This window comes from Mya arenaria, chromosome 5, assembly GCF_026914265.1.
Source record: "Mya arenaria isolate MELC-2E11 chromosome 5, ASM2691426v1".
Taxonomy (NCBI): domain Eukaryota; kingdom Metazoa; phylum Mollusca; class Bivalvia; order Myida; family Myidae; genus Mya; species Mya arenaria.
Window position 1 is genome coordinate 2,367,275 of NC_069126.1, and position 16,337 is coordinate 2,383,611.

A 16,337-nucleotide genomic window follows, 5' to 3' on the forward strand; every position below is an offset into this window, starting at 1 on the left:
AGTTAAGACGGAATAAATAAACTTACCTACTTATGGATGTGCGTTCCTGAAGGAGAACCACATTTTTTATCTGTATATTGATGAGCAGCCGGATCAAAGCTTTAAGTCTATGTAGACTATATTTATGTACCAATGTTAGTTTTTTCTCTACGAACACACATAATCACTTCGGTAGACCTGCACAGGTTCGCTCTCTGTACTGGTATAATTAATGAATATGCACGAAAGAAGGCATTAAACTTCGTGTTTTATTAATAATATTGAATATAATTAACAAATTATTGAAAATATACTCTCTAAAAGGTAAAAACGTATTTGCATGTATTTTGCCTCCAAGCACAAGAGTATTCAGCGGGTAGCCTTCTTAATGTGTTAGGCTGCAACCGTGTCTACTCTTAACTTTGTCATGCATCGAGGGATTTCGAAACAAAACATAGAACCTATTATTTAGCACATATTTGGACGTGTCTCGTTGTAGATCTGCGTTGCTGCCTCAAAGGTCAAGGTCATACTTGGGAATCTATCATTATGGAATGCTAGATAAATTCGAAAAATATCGGTAGTCTTGTCCGGACTGTAACTCTGTTATGCGCTGGGAGTTCCCGATTTCATTTAAATTTTCTCAAAATGTGTTTATTTGAAAATTGTAAACTGAAAACATTGCTCAATTGTTTATATATTGGGAAAAGTTATGACTGCAATGCGCTTCGCTGCATTAAACATTGATCAATTATTTCAAGCCCAGAAAACACCATAGCATTTGTTTATAGTTCAGTGAACTCTATAGCTGCAAAGCGCTTCTTTACATTGAACAGTTTCATTATTGCTCAATTGTTTATGGTTCAATGATAATCAAGATCGCAATGCTCTTCTTTGCATTGACCTTTCTCAATATTGCTAAAACACTTAAATTAATAGCTTAGTGCACATCATGATCACAATGTGCTCCGTTGCAATCACCTTTTTCAACATTGCTCAATTGCTAGTAATTCAGCGAATATCATGTCATAAAGGCGCTCCCTTGCATATACCATTCTCATTATTTCTCATCTGCGTATAGAGCAGCTGATATCATGGCTGCAATGCCCTTCCCTGCATTGGCCATTCTCAACAATGTTTCAGTGCTTATAGTTCAGTGAACACCATGGCCGCATATTGATAAGCATAATTTGTTAGTCATTATGCATCTTGTCTACACGGCCTTTACTTGCATTGACCTTCCTCATCATTGTGCATTGTTATTGTTCAGTGGGCATTATGGACAATTGGCGCTTCCTTGAATTGACCTTGCTCAACTTTTATAAGGTTATTGTTCAGTAAACACAATGGCAGCAAGGCGCTTCTTTGAATTGACCTTTCTCAACATTGCTCTGTTCAGGGGACAAATTGGCCAGAAGGCGTTCCCGTGCATTGAACTTTTTCAATACTGTTCATATGGTTATTGTCTAGTGAACAACATTGCCACAAGGCCTTTCTGTGCAATGACCTTTCTCAATATCTTTCAAAGTATTATTGTTTAGTGAACACTATGGCCACAAAGCACTTCCATGGGTTGTTTTTATATGGTTTAACGTCAACGAAACCATCACCAAAAGGCAAGAAATTTACTACAAAAAGTTTTATTTAACTAGGACGTCAAACTTGTTAGGGGTTATTGCAATATAAGACATCGGCTGTTCAAAACTAATCCCCTTGAGTAAGGATTGGATATCAAGATATAAAATAAGATATTGTTTTCTTAAGTTATTACATTTTTATTGCAGTTGCATTGATTTCAGTAAGGTAAAACAACTATAGGCATGAACATAGAAATACGGTGTTTCTGTTTATTTTTATTAAAACAAAATCAAAACAAAAACATATGGTACTGTAAAGAAAAACAACATCAGTTGAACTGGGTTCAATATTGGTTTACAAACTGTTTAGAATATATCCATCATACAAAACCATAAAACAATCATTCCCCTTCATGTATGACTTCACTCTGCTTTGATGCCAGGCTTATCAAATGCACTTGTATTAGCTAATCACGCCGTATTTTTATGTTTCACTTCATATGAAAGTGGATGACGCATTTACGTTTGCTTGAAGAAGAGAAAGCGACCCCCTGAAATTGTGAAGGTAAGGAATCATACAGGAAATCTTATATAATATGGCTGACAATAACATATCATAAGTATAAAGGTACCATAAATCCATTCACAGACATTCATCTGGCCCACTCGGCTTAATAAAGGTTCAATATCGTGCAATCATATAGACTTATTAAAATGAAATCGCTACACTTAAAAAAGGGGGCAAAACTAAGTGAAAGAGAAAAAACAACGTATCATTATTGTTTGTGCTGTCCAAATGACTTTCAAAATTGAAATGAGAAATTAATATTTGACAACAATCCTATGACGAATCTAGACTGATAACCATACAGGCTGTGATTTGAAATACCGTGGCATCATTATGAACATGGTAATCTTAACCAACAAATTTCTAAGAAGCATAAGCCTGCGCTAGTAAGGCTCCAACGATATCTACCATCAAGTAAATTAATCACAGTTTATCCTGTCGAACATCAATTCATTTTGTGCCATTTATGAAGATCACTGTCAGTCTCCGTAGTTTCAGCTGCATAAATTGATGAATGAAAGCGAAATAGTTTACTTTTATTTAATGTCACTTATAACCTGAGTATGTCACCATTCGATGTGTGGATGTTAAACTGTTGAATAAACAAGCTTTAAATGCATTTACTTTGTGTACATAGACTATTATCACTAGATATAAAAACTGAATAATCACATTTTGATGCTCTAACTGTACGTATATTATAATGTGGATCGGAGATCTGGGGAGTACATAGTGATTTAGATTTATTTGATTTAAGATTTTAAAAACATGTTCTTGGTGTTAAACAACAGACATCAAATGCTGTGTTTTGGATGAGCTCAAAAAATTCCACTTATCGGTAGGTTACACAGATAGTTTAGATATATTTGATTACAAAAAGATACGAATCCAACCTCAATAATACACCTTATGTTAACAAGGCAATACACTTTTTACCATAATGCTAATAAAAGCCGATCAAGCTGGAGTACGGGTTTAAGTGTTTTGTCCAAATTGTTTAACAGTCTGGATTAAGGAAATTGATTTTTGTTATCTCAAAAAGTAAGTGACATATATATTCATACCTGGTAGGATAACATCTCAACCGTAAAGGAGAATACTTATGTCCGACCATCTTAAGAAATTATCCAGATAAATGCTATCATCTCGTTCATTTCTGATTAAGCTGATTGCTAATGGGTTTACCATTTGGTATTCGTGTTTTATCTGAATTATTAAAAAGGGGGATAAAAAGTTCACTAGCAAATTGACAAAAAAAAATTCATTTTCAAAACCTGTAGGCCTAACATTTATATCTATATCCGAGTATGATTAGATTTGATTGGCTCAATATATTAAGATTTTGGCTACCTTTAATATAGCAAATTGTTCTATATTTAATTAGCAAAAAGTATAAAGTTTTCTTTTTATTTGTTTATGCAATATTTACTGTACATCATACAATTAATCAGTACTAGAATCTAGAATAAATCAATGCTTCTCAATTGTCCTATCCTGAACCACGCTAATGAAGTAAGGCGTTGTTAAGAGAGGTAGGTTCTTCATCATGATATACAAATGTAATTATTATTGACGGTTCAATCAAGAGAACATCTATATTTTTCCTACATTTCATACAAAATAGAATTAGGTGCTACACGTGTGTCTCTGTTTCCTCAACTTCGGGGATCTTAAACTAATTTTATAATCATTGTACGGATACGTCGTGTACAGAGAGAGAAATCAAGTATAAAACAAAATGGTTAAGGGTTAATTTGTGGCTTGTGCTTCAACTAGTTTAAACTCTAAATGAACCCTTCTTTTGCTGATCGTTCTAAGGCAGTTACCCAAACATCAATAAAAAAAGCTGTTTTAATGTACGTGTTGATGCTTGTGTGTCTGTGTTGTACGTTTTGAGACTTTCATTCAATGTCGTTTGGACCCAAGTCCTGTACGTTCAAAAAAAGGTTTACTTAAATGTTTGACTACTGGGCATGTCCCTGTAGTTTTCAATAGTTTATAATACCTCAAAATCAAAAAGGGGCTATGAAGGGAAGGGAAAATTATTTGACAGATGTGACCACGAAAGCATGAGGATGTGTGACTGGACAGTATTTTTACTGATAATATTTATTAGTACGTCCATATTTTTCTCATTCATGGTCGGAAATTGGCAGAAGTACCCACCATAGTATGAGGATGTGTCGCCCTTAAGACAGGCGTCCCTTCTTTCGATGTCAATTTCGCAACAACCTTCTGAACTAAGTATGTTTTGCTTTATAAGCTTTACTGATAGTAGTTCGTGTCCGGTCAATATTGTTGCCATACAATGTCGAATTCTTAGAATTATTTGGCAGACGTGACCACCACAGCAAGAGGACATCTTGCTATCAGCTTTACTGATGATATTATACGTCCGGTCCATATCGTTGTCATACAAGATCAGATTTTTTTTTAATTATTTGGCAGGTGTGACCACAAAAGTATGAGGACGTGTCGCGCAAAATGTCCATACACTCGAGTTCAAGTTCACAGCAGCCTTCTTAACTTAAAATGGTTTGCTATATAAGCCTTACTAATGATACTCTGTGACCGGTCCTTTCCTTGGTCATACATAGTTGGATTTTAAAACCAATAGGTAGAAGTGACCATCATGATGTGAGGACGTGTTGCGCTCAAGACCCGTGTCCCTAACTTCGAGGTTAATGTAACAGCAACCTCCTGAACTTAGTATGTTTTGCTTAATAAAGCTTATTGATAATGGTTTGTGTCCGGTCCATATCTTTGTCATTTGCAAATTTTCCTTTAAGTTTATGTGCTACATTCAGTAAGTAAAACATTACCGTGACAATTCTTTCTAATCTTCCTTATGTCTCGACAGTGTTGATAATTCTGTGGCACCTTTACTTTCACGTTCCACATAATTTCTTTAATTGTTCTATTCGGCACTTGGGTTTGCGGGGGTATTTATAGAATGATGTAATAGATCTACTTCAGTTACTCTGAAGATTGCAAACACGAACAATAAATCCAGCATACATAAAAAACTAAGAACACTTTCGTCGGTTATTATATCAGTAATCCCCCAATAGTTATCAATATGTCACTGTCCACATGGAGTTCATTAAGGTCAAACTGATGTTAATCTTTAAGAAATTAAATCCAAAAACAAGTGAATCAGCAAACAACTTAACAATGTATACTGTCTTTTTTTTAAATGGAGCTAAAAACTATCATCGATGCACTTTTGTATATAGTCTAATTTAAATTGCATTGCAAACCATGGCATGCAAAACACCATTCATAGACTGTTTGGCATTTTTCCTTATCTTGATACATAATTTACGAGAACTACTTAAAAATAATACCATGATAATTGATCTCCTTTTAGAAAGGCAATTAGTATTGCATTTCGTGTAAACCTTAAATGGCTTGGTTTACGTTTAATTTTTTTCCTTCGGCTCATATTTCTGCCATGATATCTCATGAGCAAGTAGATAATAAGGCATAGTACCGTTAAGTTTATATCTTCGGGTTGAAGGGGAAATGGTGAGTTTCTGTAAACAATAAATGGCTATGTTTGCTTGTATAGTCTACTCCTTCGGCTCATATCTCTGCCCAGCCATCTCATGAGCAGGTAGTTAATAAGTTATACTACCGTAATGTTTGTATATTCGGGTTGAAGGGCAAATAGTGCTGTGTATGTATGTACCTATTTTGGGCTCGTTACTTGTATACTCTCCTCCTTCGGCTCATATCTCTACCAAGCCATCTCAAGAACAAATAGTCATCAAATCTGAAATAAAAAAACCCTTTTAAAACCAATTTATTTTAGCGGGATTATAAAGACAGCTTTCAGACTCGATGTCGTCCTTGGCAAGAAACTGTAGCTCGAATAATCTTATATGAATCTCAATATGAATCTCATTGCGTTCGTTTCCTTTGTGAACTTGTTAGAACAGTACAGCCTCCTTTTTCGGCACATATCTCAACCAAGCCATTCAAAACAATTAGCCTTTTATAAAGATGATTTAAGTTGGATTAAAAAGACAACTTTCACTAAGAATTGGCGTGGTTTCTTGATTAAAGAATCGGGAGAATGTACATATATTATCATTGCAATATGGTCAAAAAGAGTTTGTAAGAGTGTTACAAGGTTTGTTTCATATTTGATGGAGCTTTTCTTTGAATTAAGGTTTTATGAGAGTTAGAAAAGCGTCATTGTTTTAATGATTTTAATAATACGAATGCCAGTTTTCGCTTTTATTACGTACACACCTTTCAATCATGTTGGTTGCATAACCTGCAAAACTCTTATCCACGTTTTTGCATAACCTAAAAACTTTAAGCCATGTTGGTTCCATAACCTGAGAACTATGTATCATGCTGGTAGCATAACCTTAAAACTATCAACAACGTTGATTGCATAACCTAAAAACATTAAACCTTATTGGTTGCGTCACCTTAAGATTCTAAATCAGGTTTGTGTCATAGCCTCAAGCTCTTCGCCAAGTTGTTGCACAACCTTAAATCTATACTTTATTGTTGGTTCAAACTCTATTATGTACTGAGCTTTTCTCCACGCGCAGTCATAAGATTTGTTATTATCGCTTGAATCGTTTTTTTTTTATTTTATGATTTCAATTCCTTCCGGAAACATAAAATTTAATGACACAAAAACTTCAAGCTTCAGCTTTGCGGCAGTCCAAGACTTGCGCAAATGAGAGAAGACTTCATTTTTTTTCAAAAATCGTTTTCGCTTTCATTCAATACCACACGTGACACTTTTCTACAAACTCCAACAGTTTAAACTACAGAATAATGTTATTTTAATATTATAGAAGGATTTAACTGATTGTACCAAAAAAAATGAATTTGTTTAGTTTTTGAAGTCGCCATAGCATATTCATTGAGTATACAATTGATATAACTCTGGTTTCCGTAGACTCCATGTCCATGTCCTCACGTCACCAGATTTTCATGACGTGTCCTCAACAGATACTTTACTGGCTCATTATCAACAAGGCCATCGATCTTTATTTAAGTATCAGGCGGCATTTATGATATGAAAACTACTTCAAAGCATATCTTTTCTCCAGAAATATCATGAGCTTAATTTGGTTTTTGACTCCTCAAATGGAACGAGTATGGAAGAACGGCTGCTATCTGTTCAACCAATGTGTTTGTCGATAGTCATCGCGCGGAGGTCGATAATAACAAGCACAATATAAACCATTTTCTTTTTTAACAATAAGATTGTCCACTGCAACAAGCCGACGGAACCAAATCACTTACGCCGACTTCCATCCTAATTTAGTCGCTTCATCGAAACTAGTCTGGTGTTTATAATAATGAAACTTGCTGCAAACATCTTTATCGATGTGAATTAACACGTGATTATTAAAATACCCTGCATATTTTAATTTAGATAGCATATTATGTTTGCCTACCACTATGTAAATAGTAGTTTGTATGAAATAGTATTGCTTTAAGAGTTATTGTAATGTTAATCTTTGTTATATCAACACAACCAGATCTAAATTAATTTTGGAAATATTCAGTTATCACTTTGTCGTATGCAAATAACCGAAAAAAAATCTTAAGCATATTAACCAGGAAATAAACAGTAATTTCTCACGTACATATAAAAATATATTTCCAATATTTTATTTTAGCTTTGTTTTCGAATAATTTCAGAGCACGCCTTTCTGTTCCAACAAGAGAATTCCATGAACGTCGTTATTACTGATCATTAGTGATCATTAATATTTGAATGCATTTTCGACAGATCAGTATAGAAAACGATTGTTTTATGAGGAAAGAAAATTAACATATGAACGCAATAGACATTTCAATCATCTAATGTTGGCTCCTTATCTGATTGTTTCCTAATCCTTCCCTTAAATGTATTGTCTGGTATTAGAAATGTTTATTTATAATGATTTTCATCGTCCATTGGCAAATTAATCTACAACGTTTCAAATGAGTCTGTTCTGTAATTGCTGTTTGTTGGCACATCATATCGTCAATTACATGTGAACATTTGCTTCTTTCTGTCATCTAAAACGCTTTTCGCTACCTATTTGTTTGTTTGGGAACTTAAGGCCAAGATATATTTGTTTGTTTGGAAGCCTATGGCCAAGGTCAATTTGTTGTTTTTTTGGAGCCTATGGTCAGGACCTATTGGTTTATTTGGGAACTTATGGTCAAGATATTTTCTTTGTTTGGGAACATTTGGCCATTACTTATGTTTCAACTACAGAAACAAGCTCGGTAGCAAAAAGTCTAAACATAAACCCGGTTTAATGGCACTGGGTAACGCCAAAGACATAGAACACAAAAAAATAAAATCATAAACAAGAAACATGGGAGACCTTTTTTGTATGAGTCCCTATGGCATTGACATTTTTATGCCCCCACAAAGTGGCGGCATAGAGGGTTGCCCTTGTCCGTACGTACGTACGTACGTACGTACGTACGTCCCGAAGATTGTTTCCGATCTAATTCTTGAAAACCGTTTGTCCAATCCTCACCAAACTTTAAACACATGTTTGTGACCATAATATCTTGATCAAGATCGATAGTCATGGAAATCGCTTTAGTCATTTAGGAGTTACGGCCCTTTTTTGCCAAAAATACTTCAAAAATATATGTTTCCAATCTAATTCTTGAAAAGTATGTGTCCAATCCTCACCAAACTTTACATACATGATTGTGACCATAATATCTTGATCAAGTTCGATAGCCATGGAAATCGCTTTTGTCATATAGGAGTTACGGCCCTTTATTTGCAAAAAAAGACTTGAAAAATACGTCCCGAAGATTGTTTCCGATCTAATTCTTGAAAACTGTTTGTCCAATCCTCACCAAACTTTTAACACATGTTTGTGACCATAATATCTTGATCAAGTTCGATAGCCATGGAAATCGCTTTAATCATTTAGGAGTTAGGGCCCTCAGATTATCCTGAATAATCATTATGGCTTATTTTCTGTGACAAAAAATCGAAGTGGGGGCATCCGTGTCCTATGGACACATTTCTAGTCTTTAAACATATGGCTCATACTATTTGTTTGTTTGGGAACCCAATGCCAAGACATATTTGTTTGCTTGAAATATATGGCTTAGAAAGGGATACAGGACATATTATTTGAGTGTTCATTCGATACGAAAATGGTTAAATCATGTTTAGCAACTTTATTCAAAGAGTAAATTGTGCATTGTTTGACCGCAAATGTGATATTCTGTTTAAATCAGAAATACTTATTGATGTAAAGCGCAAATTACTCAAAACGTCGCTAAATAGCGCGCACTTTTCCAACACTATTTATTTATTTATTACGTCACATCAAAAGCTAAAACAAAAGTTAAATAGCAAAGATTTTAAGTCCAAAGTAACAGTTGTATTTGTCAGTTCAATTATAGTTTACAGCATTTTGCAAGCCAAACATTGTTTAAAACAATTTGTATCGCTGCAATAGCATTGCCATAGGACTAAAATATTTTGTCCAACTATAGCTAGTCGCTCATTGGTTAATAAATTATACAAAGATAGTAAATTTTATATGAAGTGACATAACATGACATAAAGCATGTTAACATATGTATGATATGCTTACCGGTGATGTAATTAGAGGATATCATTGTAGAACGCATTTCTGGTGACCTGTATCACGTCGAGTACGGTTTGTAAACACGTATCCGTCGAGACCGCTCTATTTTATTTTTTTTAAAATTCAGTTTTAATTTGATTTAAATTTACCGGTATCTGTTAAACTTCCATAAATAGAACTATTTGCGCGTATGAATATGTTATGAACTTTTGTGTATCGAAGTTAAGGGAGTTTTTTTTAATGACACAGCACAAATACATAAAAATATAAACTGTACTATTTTATACGATTATAAACAAACTGTTTCTTTTTAGTTCAGACGTAAAACGGCAATTTTAGTAACATAGTCGAAAGTGAATATTGGTAGGATTTTTTACGATCGTTATGGGCAGATCCGAGAGTAGTTCGTGAGTTAATCGCTATTACTACCGATGACGACAATTCGCATAATTTTTTATTTGGCGAGCTGCTCATGTTCATGGTATTGTGACAATTCATTATCTTCGAATTAATAAATAGTTGACTTCATGGATCAGAAGTGGTCTCATCTGAAAAAACGTTTTTCGTGCTCATCCTCATGTTTCTTTAAATATCATGTTCATGGATATTTCCATGCTGCTGGTGGTGTGAGTAAAATTTGGTCATGTCATTTATCTAAAATTAAACAGTGGCTCCCAGTTATTTTTATTTTGGAAATTATATGATAAAGTGATTTATCAGTGCAATAAAAAAGTTCTAAGTACTGCATATTGATACGGGTGGTTGTAATCGACTCGTGTAGATATTTTGAGAGGCGCTAGAAATCCACGGGAGTCGAAAGTGATATTCCGGAAAAAAGGCAATACTAATATCTTTTTATCATTTGTATTGCTAGATTAGATCTTTTAAAAGACATATAATTTGATAATAAATGTCATTTTAATGCAGTACTAGTTAGTTTTATGACTTATGTTTAGACAGTTGCTGTTGTTGTTAAAAAGTCTATGCTTTTAACGTCACAAATGATTTCTTGTTATAACGTGACGTCAGCAGAGTAGAAAACGGACGACCGTATTAACCGCTATATATTGCGTGCTGATTTATTATGGGTAAATAAAAACAAATATATTAATTAACTGTTCCAAACAATGAAATAACAAGTTGATATTTACACTTTGAAATTTTAGCCAGTTCTCACTTCAAAATTTAACATCAGCCTACGTACAACGCCATTTTCAGAAATTACATTACGTTCGCAAACATTTCGTCGTGTTTTCGGAAAAACTACATTTAACTGTCTTTTTTCTAATCGTTTTAGGCGTAAACTAAAAGGTATTATTGTTTGTGTCATTGTGAGATTGCAATATATTTCAACTCAAGAACACCGAAAGTAGTACAGCTTTTGGTTCGCAGTCGGTGAAATCTATCACGAACCAACACTGAAACAAATTATTGTCCTCTATACATCTTTTTTTCTTTTTCATTTTGTTAACTTGTTATTGCTTGTTAGCAAATTGAAAAGTCATTCTCATTTTTCGGAATCTATATAACTTGTTTGCTAACTCCTTAAGCGACACCTCATGACTAGTCAAAACTACGTTTACATGTTGGGTATTAAATATTAACATTTTAAGAGTAACTCCAACAGCAGCTTACGTAAGGCCGTCTATTCCCCGTGACGCTCTCTTGTCGTATGACGGGATATCATCGCTGCTAACCAGGGGTTGTAATATCGCCATTTGACATTCGTTCGGACAATTCGCTGATCTGCAGGATAAGAGAGGCATATTTAAATATACAGACATACCACGTTGACATTACATTCTATCTTATTGTTTCTTGTACATTTCCTAATTCGATATAACCATTACTTAATCACTGAAACTTTCTTTATTGTACTAATCATTTTAACCATTTCTTAATAATACAACTTTCGAAAAGACTCGTTACATTGTTAACTGACACATTTTTCATGAATTGATCACTTTCCTATATCTCCAGCTAAAACTGACACATAGACGGTTAAGCTATATGATTTAATTAAACCAAACTTAGTTAAAAGGTGAGAACCCCCCCCCCCCCCCCCCCTTCCTTTTGCTTTCTACTTACTCTTCAAAACACAACTGCTCACACACTTTTCGTAAGGCGATCTTTGTGTTTTCTTTTAAAACATTTGAAGATTGCCCGTTCTGGTCCGCGGCACCTAATTGAATCAGACATAATACAACAAGGTACACCACAGTCAGGACACCAAGCTTTAGTTCTTGCATTTTTTCCTGAAATAAAAAAATATATCATTGCATGGAGTCATACATATAACTGATCAATGACTACAAAAATGTTAGCTATTCGTAAGTAAAACCATAATTAAATATTAAGATTACTAGAATGCTCAGAATCTACTAGTGAAAGGTATAATGATTTGAATAAAACCAACAATACAATAGAAAACTACAGGGACGATCCCAGTAGCATAATTAAACATCGTTATTTCGCAGCATATTTAAACCCACTTCTGTGAAAAAGATATTTTGGTGTGTTAAATGACGACTTCGGAGGCTTTAAAAGCAGACAATACGAGTATTTTATGTTGTTCTTTTAATCTTGCATTTCCCACATGAAAACCATTTATTGTTATTTAAAATTATGCCCTAAACCCTTTGGAAGATACATAAAGTGGCTCTTGATTAAAACAGTTCTTTCCATATATATATAAGTATATCTCAGAAGCCCTAAAGGTGATTCTTCAAGATTAACACTTAACACCAACCTATAAATGCCATATTTAATAGTCCCTTGTAGACCCATTTGATCAAGCTCATGGTAATGCATATGCGCGACATGCAGTAATTCCTTTCAACATTCGAATTGGAGTAACACGCATAGACATAAATTGCATAAACTCATAAGTGTCACGTTATCTGCGAAAATGAGTCATGTCGAGGTATTTATATTGACAGCAATTACATACTTTAAACAAAAAGATATAATTACAAAACAAACGTATTACAAAATGAAAATCAAATAAGAACCTTTCAAATATATTTAAATTAGCTATGATTGCATGTACATCCAACCTGGCAAATATGAAAGAGTCACGTTTACCAACGCATGACTCATTTTCGCAGATGACGTCACATATGTATGTCTATGTTGATAGGCAAAATCCAAATCAAAAGGAGTCTTTAAAAAACCGTATTTTCCTAGGGTGTAATTTTGAAGTCATTTAATTTCATTGATATACCATTTTGTATATCACTATTTTAAATCTTTATGATCAGATATAATCAGACATTGTATTAGTTTAGAAATCTATTGAACGAAATAATCAATTTGGTTGTTAAAGTCATATTTACAGCACAACATGTTCAGTTATATTTCAAGACATTAGAATGTGATGCAAATCAATTACGAATCATCCAAAACTTGTTTCTGTAGTTTTGCATATAAATATTAGTACCAGTAATAATTTGGTAATAACATGAATTTCTTTAGTTGATGAATCAATTTTATTCTTCAAATATTTTCCGCATTTTTCTTTCTTCCTTTTCTCTAGAATTATTCTGTGTTTACTACTTCATCGTCATAGGTTAATGAATACATTGATAACATTTGTTATTTAAGTTTTTACTTTGTTCGGGATTGTTGGGAAAAGATTGAGTTTGTGCACACAAACTAGTTTAAACCCCCAGTAAAACTATATTTTACCTACCGTTCAAAAGTTGTACTTAACAATCATTGATAGTTGTATATAGTATATATGTACTGTGTTCTTTGTGGAGTTTTGGAGGCTTAAGATACACATTTCATGCCGTCCTTTTAATCTAGCATTTCCCACAGGCCAACCATTTATTGGTGTTTAAAAATTGTTGCCTTAATCTTTTAGAAGAAACATTAAGACCAAGCATATTTAAATTTATACAATTATTAAACTCTCAAAATACTGCATGTCTACGAAAACTACCTTTGTATTGCAAGCATGCTTTTAAGTTACGATATAATGCTTTGAATAATTATGCTTCGCTTTATTGCTTTTAGCATATTAAAACCATTGATATACTATGTATTTGTAGATGTTCATGCATTCTCGCATTTAACAATTATTGCCATGCCATGTGTTTTTGTTATTGGAATTACGACTAGCTGTATATGTTCAAGTTAACAATAAATGTTCTTTTCTGTTCTGTACTGTTAATAATTAATTAATAAATTATTTAGTTTCTTGATTTAAAAAGTTATTTCCATAAGTATATCTCAGAAGCTCCAAAGGCGATTCTTCGAGATTAATACTTTACACCAAACTATAAATGCCTGGTAGACCGATTTGATCAAGCTCATGGTCATGCATATGCGCGATATGCAGTTATTCTTTTAACTTTCAATGGGCAGAGAAATGCCTTATATGACATAACTATACTGGCAATAATTGAATAATTTCATAATCTCATAAGTATCACGTTGACTGCGAATATTGGTCACTTCGGGGTATTTACACAAACATAAATAACATACTTTAACCAAAACATAGAATTAAAAACAAACGTATTAAAAAATGAAAAATAATAATTTAAGAACCATTATGGATGTGTGTAAAACTAGCTATGATTGCATGTTTATAAAACCTAAAATGCTAAAATGAAAGAGTCACGTTTACCAACGCATGGCTCCTTTAAGCAGATGCTGTCACCTATGTGTGTCTATGTTGATAGACAAAATCCAAATAAAAAGGAGCTTTTTAAAAACGGTATTTTTCCATTCCAGGGCATATTCATAAAGTCATGTCATTGCTTTGGTGGACCAAAAATCACCATTTTCAAAATCACATATTGTATCAGTTGCGAAATCTAAAAATTCCTTCAAATCATTTAGCAAACTATTGAAAGAAATAATCAATTTGATTGGTAAATTCATATCTTCATCGCGAGGAAGTTCAGTTACATTTTAAGACATCAGAATGAGTTTCAAACTAATAACCAATTTACGAAAACTTAATTTCTTTATGCCATTTCAGAGATATACACAAAATACATCACCATTTGAAAAAACAGAAATGTCAAACATTTGAGTGCGTAATTGTATTCAATTACATGTTTGAACAAGCCTTATCAAGTTCAATATGAAACTATCGCATTAGTTATGTCAGCCTGAATCATTATTTATGATTGTTGAATCATTTTCCATTCCAAAAAGTCAAATCGAGTAATTCTAGTTATATAAACGCTGTCAATTAACATGGTATTGGTATGGTTATCTCTTGTGCATTTGCTGAGAAATAATTGGTTGGTCTTGTATCACTGATGCTTAACATTTCTTAGTGTCGACATCGTAATTGCAAATGTGAGTTCTTTTGTTTGCAGCTTATTCTTTTCTCTATTTATTCACGCCACTCTATCACATCTGCGACCTTAAAAGTAAAACCCACTCACATGTTCCGCATGGAATGTCACATTCGTTACAAGGAACTACGCAAATCGTGCTTATTGAGCACTTCAATATTTTAAGTGCAGACTTTTGTTACCGCTGCCCTCATTCTAGTGAGACTTACGATGGCAATCAACAGCCATACCACAATTTTACTCTTTAGACAAAAAATCAAAAACGATCATTTTCATCAATACTAAAATATATATCTACTTCAATATGTAATTTATGACTTGATGTTCTTAATCCAGCAAATGATTTACTTAATGAGAATGATAAATAAAAAGTATCTCTCTATATCAAATAAAGACTAATAACATTTATATGTATCAATGCGTGATGAGCTATTAACATCACCATATTTAGTTTAAAAATGTTACATGTCATGAATTGCATCGTCGGGTAACGTCGATACACTACTATGCTATGCTTTGTTGAGTACCTTGTACGAATCGGCCAAGACATCTTACAATCCTTAATAATTTATCAGGCAGTTTCATTGATTCCTTTGGATGATTAGGGCTAACATATCTAATGCGATTTAAAAAACATTTTCGGGCGAAAGCCATAATTAAACCGGATCCGCCTTATCAGTACAATATGTTTTGACAGTAGGCAAGATCACTCGGCTATGGAGGCTGCTGACATGACATGGTTATTGGTGATTATTTAATTGTAGCAAATTTATTAACAGATATTAACAGAGTTGTCTCCACTGAAGAATGCATATTCATTTAAACGAGATTTTGTCGGTCAATTGTCCCAAGGTATATATGAAGTATAACAGAGTTAATTACCATGGTTGTCGACGATGAATTATTCATGAGCAATCCAAGCATAGATTAAACCGTATCGAAAAGTACTAAACTATCGAGGATTTTTTATTCTAATATATGAGTTTCTTGGAAGTGTGTCTTCAGACGTTTACAATTGTTTCAAAAAATACTCAATACTTGGATTGTACATGTAAATCTGTTTGTCTCAATATAATGTATGTATACGCTGATGCATAAGATATGTATAAATTGATTGCTGTATGCCCAGTTACAGATAAACTAATACTATCCTCCTGAATTTAAATGTAAGAAATAAGTATGTACTATTTTTCATCAATATGCGGGATTATTGCATTTATCTGAAAGCTTAATCTTAGTAAGTAATTATCACTGTATAAGAAACATGTGATATATAAATTGCTGAACAAATGACAGAGGTATCAAC

The 16,337-nt window shown here is 33.4% G+C and overlaps 1 long non-coding RNA gene across 1 annotated transcript; it reads right to left on the bottom strand.

The window, feature by feature from the left end:
- Window positions 1-1,967: 1,967 nt before the first annotated feature.
- On the bottom strand, window positions 1,968-11,964 carry LOC128233450 (uncharacterized). Its single transcript, XR_008260691.1, has 4 exons — window positions 11,805-11,964; window positions 11,352-11,462; window positions 5,816-5,899; window positions 1,968-2,107 (listed from the first exon to the last, which is right to left on the bottom strand). It is a non-coding gene; the product is annotated as an uncharacterized LOC128233450 (long non-coding RNA).
- Window positions 11,965-16,337: the final 4,373 nt, after the last annotated feature.